We start from the raw sequence: 8,670 nt of genomic DNA, 5'->3' as shown, positions 1-8,670 counted from the left end.
ACCTTTTGTGTTGCTAATAGAGTGTGTCTGTGAAGGTTTTTTTTTTCCTCCTCCCGAGAAACGAACCACGATTTTTATATCATACCCAAAGAGCCTTGCCTGCAAAATGACTCCAACGAAAAACCTGAAAAATGTTGGTACATGTTGGTCTAAGGCAGCAGTTCCCAAACTCTTGACAGTTTGTGCGCCACTAATTTAAAAGGATACAACCTTAAGTACCACCAGCAAATCTTAGCCATGTAAAGTAATTATAATAAATCTCTTAACGCCTACCACTGACAGGTTGTTTGTATACCACTAACAACACAGGCCTGCAGCATCTGCGTGTGAGGAGCCAGACCTGTAGCGGCCTGCGGCACGGGGCAGGGAAGGATAACCGGGGGGCCACGAGAGTCGCGCACCGCGGCCCTGCCTGCGGGGGAGCAGCCCTGGCTCCTGTGGCGCCGGGCCCTGAAAGCCCCGCCCGGCCACCGCCCCCGGGCCGGGCCGGGCCGGGCCCAGCCCCGCCTCCCGCCGTTCGCGGGGAAGAAGGAACATGGAGTCCACTTCCTCCCCGAGCCGCAGCAGCTGCGGGACTCCCTACTCCTAAGGCGGCTGCGGCGCAGGCAGTGCAGGTGAGCGGCAGCGGAGGGCCGGGCCGGGCGAGCAAGCAAGCAAGCAAGCACCCCCGACCACGCTTGCTTGGATCCCTCCTGCCCCAACCCGGGGCCGGGGCCCGGGCCTCCCTAGTAGGGCTGAGCGCCTGCCCCTGCGTGTGCTGCGGGTACAAGTGGTGAGGGGAGAGCTCTGGGCAGCCCCAGGCCCCTTCCTCCTTGGATTGGTTTTTTGTTTGGTTGCTTTTTTTGTTCCTTTTCTGCCTCCCCGCCCCGGCCCCTCGCCCGCTCTCCTGGCACCAGCTCAGAACCAGCCCCAGCCAGGCAGGGCAGCTCCCTTCCCCAAGCAGCCTGAGGCTGGCTCCCCAGTGGTCCCAGGTCTGGCTTTACCCTGCCATCCTCTGTGCTTGGCATGTGCTATCAGGGGGGGCGGGGAGTGACTTATCCCCACCTAGCCCAAGTCAGAGCCTGGTGGGCTCTGGGAGCCAGTCACTACTTACCCCGCAGTGACATAGGGAGAACACCGAAGCCTCCGACCGATGGATGCTGCAAAAGCCCTGCTTCTGTAGACCAGGTCTAGCCCGTGGGCCACAGGTTGCTTGGCTTACAATGCTAACTTCTATTGCCACTGCAAAAGGTAGACTTTTCCCCTCAAGGTCCTGTCCCCAGGCAGTGGGGTGTAGGTTGCTGGTCTCTGGTTTATAACATTAATCCCTGTTGCCACTGTCAAAGGTGAACATTCCCCTCAAGGTTCAATTCCCAACAGCATTGGAGTTTTAACTTCTGTCAGCTTGTAGCATGACTTTGAAATAGCAATTCTCACTGCTGCAGGATCAAGCTGTTGCAAGCATCTTGGGTCCTGCTGTAGTTCACAGGATCCTCTGATGTGGTAGCTTCTAACAGTATATCTAGGCTACTGTTTCCACCAAGGTACTTTCCAGTGGTTAAATTGTGCTGTAAGCTTCAGGGCCATGTTGTTAACATTTCCCTAGCAAGAGCAGAGCTGGGGTTGTCTTGCTGTGTGTCTGTATGGCACTTCAATACATCTCTGGTGTTGTTGTCTTACCAGGTGAAATGTTGGAATTCTAGTATAGACTTGGCTAAAGTTGGCCAGACTTGTCCTGAGATAACATGGTTGTCTGTTAAAAGTAGTTCTCAGTGCAGTTTTCTTTCTCTTTGCTGCCACATACCCAAAAGATAAGCTGATTTGTTGTTTCGTAAGTGGATCTCTGTGCTTGAAATAACTAGATGGAGACAGGTGCATCAAAATTGCTGCCTTTCTTTGACTCTCAAATCTTTTCCATCAGGTTCAAATGTGTGAACAAACAGATTGTTTGATCTTGTGACCTGTAATTCCATTCAGTGAAATTTCTGGGAGGCTTAGAATAAGTGATTTCTTTCTTTTCTTTCACCTATTATGACAATTTTTACAAAGGTGAAATACTACTATATGCAACTATATGCCTATACATTCTGATGATGACTAGTCACTGAAGCTGCATGTTGGCTTGTGTTTTTTATTTCTTTCTCGGGACACCATTAAGGTACTTTATGCAATAAAAAGACAGAAAGTATATTATAGACTTTACATGATAAACTGTTATTGTCATAAAATAAACCATTAAAGATGGAATGAACCATATGCCAGAACTATTTAGAAAACTCTCTTATTTTACTAAGTTCCACAAACTTTTTTGGTTAAGGAACAATCTGGTGGCAGCTGCCCAGCACACTCTGGAGAAATCTTAAAGCAACAAACTAGCTTGAACCATGTGATGTTGGAAAAAAATGTGTTGGCTAGGAAAATAAAATCAGTTTCAGTGAGTTATCACAAAATCCTGTGTGTCTTTAAAAATCAAATCCAAGTAATATCTTGACAGTGTCATGACAAATTTGAGGGGTGTAGGTTGTAGCCATGTTGGTCTAAAGACATAGGCAGACAAGGTTCTTTGGGTGAATCTTATATACTTTATTAAACCAACTTAAATAGTTGGAAAAAAATTTTAAGCAAGCTTTCAGCTTTAAAAACCCTTCGTCAGGCTGAGGAAGTTTCTGCAGTTGGTGTGTGCTCTTCCTTGTCTGTCTATGACAAATTTGACAAACATTAGGCTATTGTAAAAAATTTCCTGATTCCTTTCTGTCTTGCTTGTGGATGTGATGAGTGTAATGTATTATGCCTTGTATAACTATGCCTGAGCTGATCTCTCTCTCTCTTTCATATGACTTTTTAGCATGACAGTATTCATACAACATTCATAGATTAATATCTAAATTTGATATCCATTTGACTGGTTCAGGGGTAGCTTCATGGATTGATTTTAGATTGCCATTAAATGGTCTAATTGGGCAATTGTTCACAATGTGTTGCTCTGTCTGAAAAATTGCACCACGGACTCTCTTTGATCTCTATTTATAGAGTAGGTGTCCACATTTTCCATGAAGTGTCCAGATGTGATTCAGGGAGGACCAAATCTTTCTTCGTGACCCCAGCCAGGATTTGACCTACCAACGATGTATTTCTGCAGCAGGTGATGCAACAAAAGGAGTTGGAAATCATTTAAGCTATTTTGTCTATTCTATTGTACAAAATTGTTGCTTTGCCTACTAAAATGTGAAAAAAATTGAGATGTCAGATGTCTCAAAAAGTATTCTAAGATATAGGTTAGGCAGCTACTAATTCAAACTTGGCCGTTCAAGTTGTAAGTTGACATCTCATTTCTTAAACTAATAGAATTTGTATAGCAGCTGTGACTGTCTGTGTGTGCTTTGCTTGTTGTGTTTTGGACTAGACTTTTCATGTTTAGTCTCTTGTTTTTGTCTGATTCTGCACCTGTCTTTGCTTTTCCTGTTTTAATCTTTTCTTTCTGATATTATATGTGTAATGACTTTGCTGGTGTTCATCTAAGACTATGTAAGCCCAAGTAAAAATTCCACCACTCAGCTGATAGTTGGTATAGAGAAAGGAAATTAGATTAAAACATTTCCCCAGAGCTATTCATTCATTTGCATCAGATGGTAGAGTTTGCTTTGTATGTATAGATAGATGTAGGCTTGTTAATTGTGGGAAACACCACCAATTCTCTACTACAGAACCACAGGGCAATCTGAATGATACTATTACCAAGAAGAGTATAACCCTGAAGAGGGTGACTTACAGTTAAAAGATCTGTTCCACCTGTATGTGTGTCTAGATTTGTGCTATGGCAACTGTATACACATGGGGCATCCTCTTTCCCCATTCAGTACAGGTTCAGCAGGCTGATAGTCTGTGCATTACCACAGTGGACTGATGTCCATTTTATGCATGACAGGCTAGCTGGCAGTGACTTAGCCCAGGGGTTTTGAAAGGGTAAAAGATGATTGGAGGACTTGGGATTCCCTTTCCTCACCAATCAGGCCCCAGAGACTCACCCTCCATGTCCCCTGATTGCCCACTTGGGTCACATGGAGGGGGATAAAAGGGCATCACAGCTGACTCAGGAGACTAGTGAGGAACCACAAAGAAGAAGCTTCAAAGAGCTGGGCCAGCAGGGCAGGATCAGTTGCCCCAGAAGCACCTGAAGGAGTGGGACCTTCAGGCAGCAGCTGGACCCTCAACAGTGTGGTGCGTGGCTGGTAGGAGAGGCTGGGCTCCAGGATCCCCTACAAGAGGCTGAGGCTAGCAGGAGAGGGTCCCCAGCTCCAGCAAGGATCTAGCCAGCAACCTGAGAGGTTTCCAGCTCTGCTTCCAACTCCTCCAATAAGAGGCCAGATAGCTTGATGTGAGACTGGGGCTCCTGGAAGGGCAAGACCCCTAGAGTTTGGTATAGTACCAGCACTGGTGGCTGTGTGGTAGAGTTTCTGCCTACTGTGTGGGAGATAAAAGTTGAAGCTCCAGCTGGGTTGACTTGAGGTGAGTGAAGTAACAGGGAGAAACTTGTTGCTGTGGAAAGGGGTTGTTGTGTTTGCCCTGTTTCTCCCCCTCCAGATACCTAGGCCCTATATTCCTTTTTATATTTCACCAACCAGTATTGTTTGTTCTGCTGTCTGTATTTTATATTTTGTTAACCCTGTCTTCTGTCAACTAGATAAATATGCCTTTTATTGTAAGCGTCTAACCTTTGTTGAATCCTGCCCCCTCAGGGCATTCTAGTGTCCCCTATACCCACCTTGTTTATACGGTTATGTTCCCAGTACTGTTCTCTCATTAAAAGGTATATATGAGGTATGTTAAGTCCCCATTGGTGTTCTAGCTCTGCTCTGTAGTGGGAGGAGAGTCCTTACACCTCCCACAGTGCTTGTGCACCTGCTTTGATCCCTTCAACTGGGGAGGGGGTACCTCTTGGAGTACCACCTGGGTTACATATGACTTTATCACTGTGTGGATTGAAAGCATTTGAAATCATGTGAATGGTGGGGGTTGCAGATTGTTTAAATTTGGCCTTTCTGTGTTTTGAATAGTAGCTTTCACAATAAAGGTCTGAGTTTTCAGCAGTTTCATCTCTAAAGACTCAGAAACCTTACTCCTTTATATTTGTCATTCCTATGAGTTTTTAGCTTTTTTGTGGTGAACTTGAGTATAGAACTTTCTAGCTATCACAAAGCTGCAAACAAGAGACTTTTTTTTCTCCATTTAGAAAAGCAAGAGCCTTTTAAGGAGGTGGGGAGTGTTTCTCTTCAGAATCCTGCCTGTGCATTGCCAAAATAAAATTCTGCTTGTTATATATCGTGCAGATGTTCAGAATATGATCCTGTGGGCTCTGAGCTCCACTGGGCTCTTGAGACAGCCTTATGGGAGCAAAGCAAAGCTCCTTGATCTGTTGGGAGGTAGAAATATGTTCTTTCCCACCCCCAAAATTCTACTGCTGCTGCACAGGAATAGGAGGTCATCCACGGTACAGTGTGCAGCTCTGTGACTCCTGTCCTGTCTCACAGCAGGAATGAAATGGTGAGTAATAATGACACTTGATTCCAAAGTCAAGTACAGATGATTTTTGTTTGAGGCCTTCCCCAAATTTGGAGATGTCACTAAAAACTCAGTGTAAGCCAGCAAGTAACAGCTGCAGTTGTACAGCATAGCTAAGCTTCTGGAAGGCAAACATAAGGTGCCAGTTCAGTGTATGGCTGCCCAGCGTTGGTTATCCTGGTGATTTGAAACAGGATTCTGAAGTTAAGTTTGTTACAGAATACATGCTCACAGTCTTGTCTGTTTGTATTTCCCCTGGGATGTCCTTAATTTAGTCTCCTGTTTTTCAAATTGACTTGCTTATTGCTTTGTATGCTTTGCATTTTACCCAGTGCTGTTTCTCGCCTAGCATTCCCATATACCTGGTGGATTCTGATGCTTTCAGTTCCTTGAAAGCATTAGCAAGCTCTTGATCCTTACCATTTGTTTTGGTGTTCAGTAGTGAGGCGTGAAAGGGTTTAAAAAATGTTGAAGCAGATGATAATCTTTCTTGATTTTAGAATAGGAAACTTGAAGCTGTTGCATGCTGCATCATAAGATAAAGTATGTTTAGACTTGGCTTGGATGTCATTTTAAATAGTGCAGAAGTAAATAGAGTGTTTAATCTCAAACCAGCTGGTTTTAATTGGATTTACTTTGCATTGAGTTGCACTGTGCTTTAAAGCTGGGCTTATTCCCTTTCCTTTCGCCCCATGCGGTGAATCAAGCGTCTTCAACTCTCTCTCTTTTTTTTTTTTTTTTAATGCAATAGTTTTAAATATTATGTAAATCAGGGATTGACTTGCATATTAAGATGTTTGGCACTGGCAGCAGCAGCTGAGTTTTTACAATTACAAGGCTGTAACAATTTATTAGAAGCTGCTTTTCCCTTGCATGCAAAGTGTTGGAGTAGCAAATGAGTTGCAGTTTTGCTACAAAGCCTGTTTGTGGTCACTTGCCTTCCTGGCAAAAATGGCTGCCATTACACTGACTAGGTCTGGATTTCTCAGTTGTAGTGTCTCCTGTTCCAACTTGTTATAGACCTTTTGTTCATTTTATTAACACAAAAATGCTTAAACTGAAGCGCTGCTTTGGAGAAACTCAGTAGTGCCTTTCTTTCTGGTCTTACTCCTTCTGGCAAGACTTTATTTTGGGTAACTAACATCAGTAAGGCCCCCTTCTATTTCCTCTTCAGTGGCAGTTTCTCTGTTTGGCTTTTTTCTTTCTATTTTCCTTTGCTCAGCTCCCATACAACTTCTTCAGCCAGCCTCTCCAACTACTGCTCTAGCTACTGCTCAGCTGCTGTGCCTAATAAATACCCAGCCTTCTTTGTTATTCATTGGACAGGAAACCAGACACTCTCCCTGATAAGGCTTCTACCTGTGTCAAGTTTTTAGCCAATAAGATATATTTCCACTTTGTCTGTGTAATGTGTAAACTAGTTTTCTGCTGTCGGAATAAGGAGTGATAACTCGTAAATCAGTAAGGTACCTGATTTGCCTAGGGGAAAGTTGCAAGTGTCTCCTTAGATCAAGTAGTTGAGTTTGGGGAGTAAAATGGAATAGAAGGGGGATGTTTAAAACTAATTTATTTACGATAGGAGATGTGCATGCAGGAGAGAACAGGAATACTTCATTGGCCACTGAAAGGCTAATGAAGATCAGTGTATGAAAGGTGAAGTGATTAAAACTAAAGATAACTTGTGGCTGTGCCTAAGGGGATTGCCTGGGCTTGGCAACTAGTCACTGTAGCACTTTGCCCTTTTATAATGTTATAGATAAAACAGAGAACATGGCAAATAAAAAAAACAAAAAACTACATTCTCACCATATCAAGATAAATACTGGTTACCACTAAACTTTACAGAATGCCTTGAAGCTTGTGGGTTGAAACTTCGTATGTTTGTAAGAGTAGGCTATAACAGGAAAACAAGAACAAGATACTGAGTCAGCTTGTTTATCATCACATGGGATAACTGGGGAACCTGGAAACTGGGTTCAGGCTGATCAACCAGCCAATATTGGAAGTGAGAACAGCAGCTTGACCGGACTGGAGACAAACTTGATGCCTTCACTCCTAATGCTCCAAGTGCTTGACCTGATGTAAAATATGAACCTTTGGAATTTATCTGAACATCACTGTAGAAAAAGTTCATGCTGATATGGATGTAGTTGAACAAACGTTTCCACATCAAGTGCCCTGAATTTCTGTAGACAAAACTTGTAACTTTATACTGTCAGGAAGAATACTAAAGAGGCATGATACCTTTTTATTGGACCAATGATGTAGTTGGGATAAAGTTAGATAAGCTTTGTGTGCACCCGCGTTGCCCCTGTTTTGCATGCGTAGTTGGTCCAATAAAAGATATCCTAAGAAATTCTTGCCTCTTGCATAATTTCTGGACCATCATGGCTACAATATCACTCTTGCACTTCTGAAAATATAAAGAAATGCTGTATTTATTCCAAAAACAAAATAGATCTAAAGCAGGGTCATTAAACTCAAATCAATTGACATGCTACATTCTCTGCCAGCAGTCAAGGGGTTAATGCCATGTGCCTTCTGCCAATTTTTGTTGCCTATGGCAGTGATGTTGATAAATCCAGTGGTGGGAAAAGGGGATGGTGAACTGTGGCAGCATTAATTTCCTGGGTATTGTGTTGGCTGGAAACATGGCTCTGATTTGAGTTCCTGAGATCTCAGCACCTCAGAGATCCTGAGCAGAACTGCCTGTTCTGCTGGCTCTTGCAGGAGGGAACAAACTCAAGTCCCTCATGGCCAGGCCAGACTGTGCTGTGATGATCAGGGATCTGGGTTTTCCATTTGCCATGGGAAAACATGGGTTTTCTCCTTTTTAAAGGAGAAAAAGGCAAGAAATGGTGGGTTTCCCCTTGCAGGCTGGCAGAGTTCCAGCCTGCAAGGGGCTGGAGGCAGAAGAAGGCCGGGGACGCCACGTGCACTTGACAGCCAGGCAATGTGGAGAACACCTGCAGTTCCCTGCAGATGAGTCTAATGGGCAGGGGGAGGGATGGGGGAGAGCAGATTGAGGCTTCCAGGGTGAGGGAGGGAGGGAGTGGGGCAGGGCTGGAGCTGGGGGTGCTGACCAGCTGGAGCTGTGCATGGGGTCGGGGTGAGAATGTGCAGCAGCAGGGC

General features: G+C 44.4%; 1 protein-coding gene across 5 annotated transcripts in view; it reads left to right on the top strand.

The window, feature by feature from the left end:
• The first annotated feature begins 509 nt into the window (after window positions 1-509).
• DENND4C (DENN domain containing 4C) overlaps window positions 510-8,670 on the top strand; it is a 185,910-nt gene continuing 177,749 nt past the window's right edge. For all 5 annotated transcript variants that reach the window (XR_002104642.1, XM_019554799.1, XM_019554801.1 and 2 more), the window contains exon 1: window positions 510-614. The gene's annotated coding sequence lies outside the window, so the exon portion shown is untranslated. The remainder of the gene's footprint in view (window positions 615-8,670) is intronic.

This window comes from Crocodylus porosus, unplaced genomic scaffold (genome assembly GCF_001723895.1).
Source record: "Crocodylus porosus isolate Cpor-Errol unplaced genomic scaffold, CroPor_comp1, whole genome shotgun sequence".
Classification (NCBI taxonomy): Eukaryota; Metazoa; Chordata; order Crocodylia; family Crocodylidae; genus Crocodylus; species Crocodylus porosus.
This window is presented reverse-complemented; position numbering and strand designations above follow the sequence as displayed.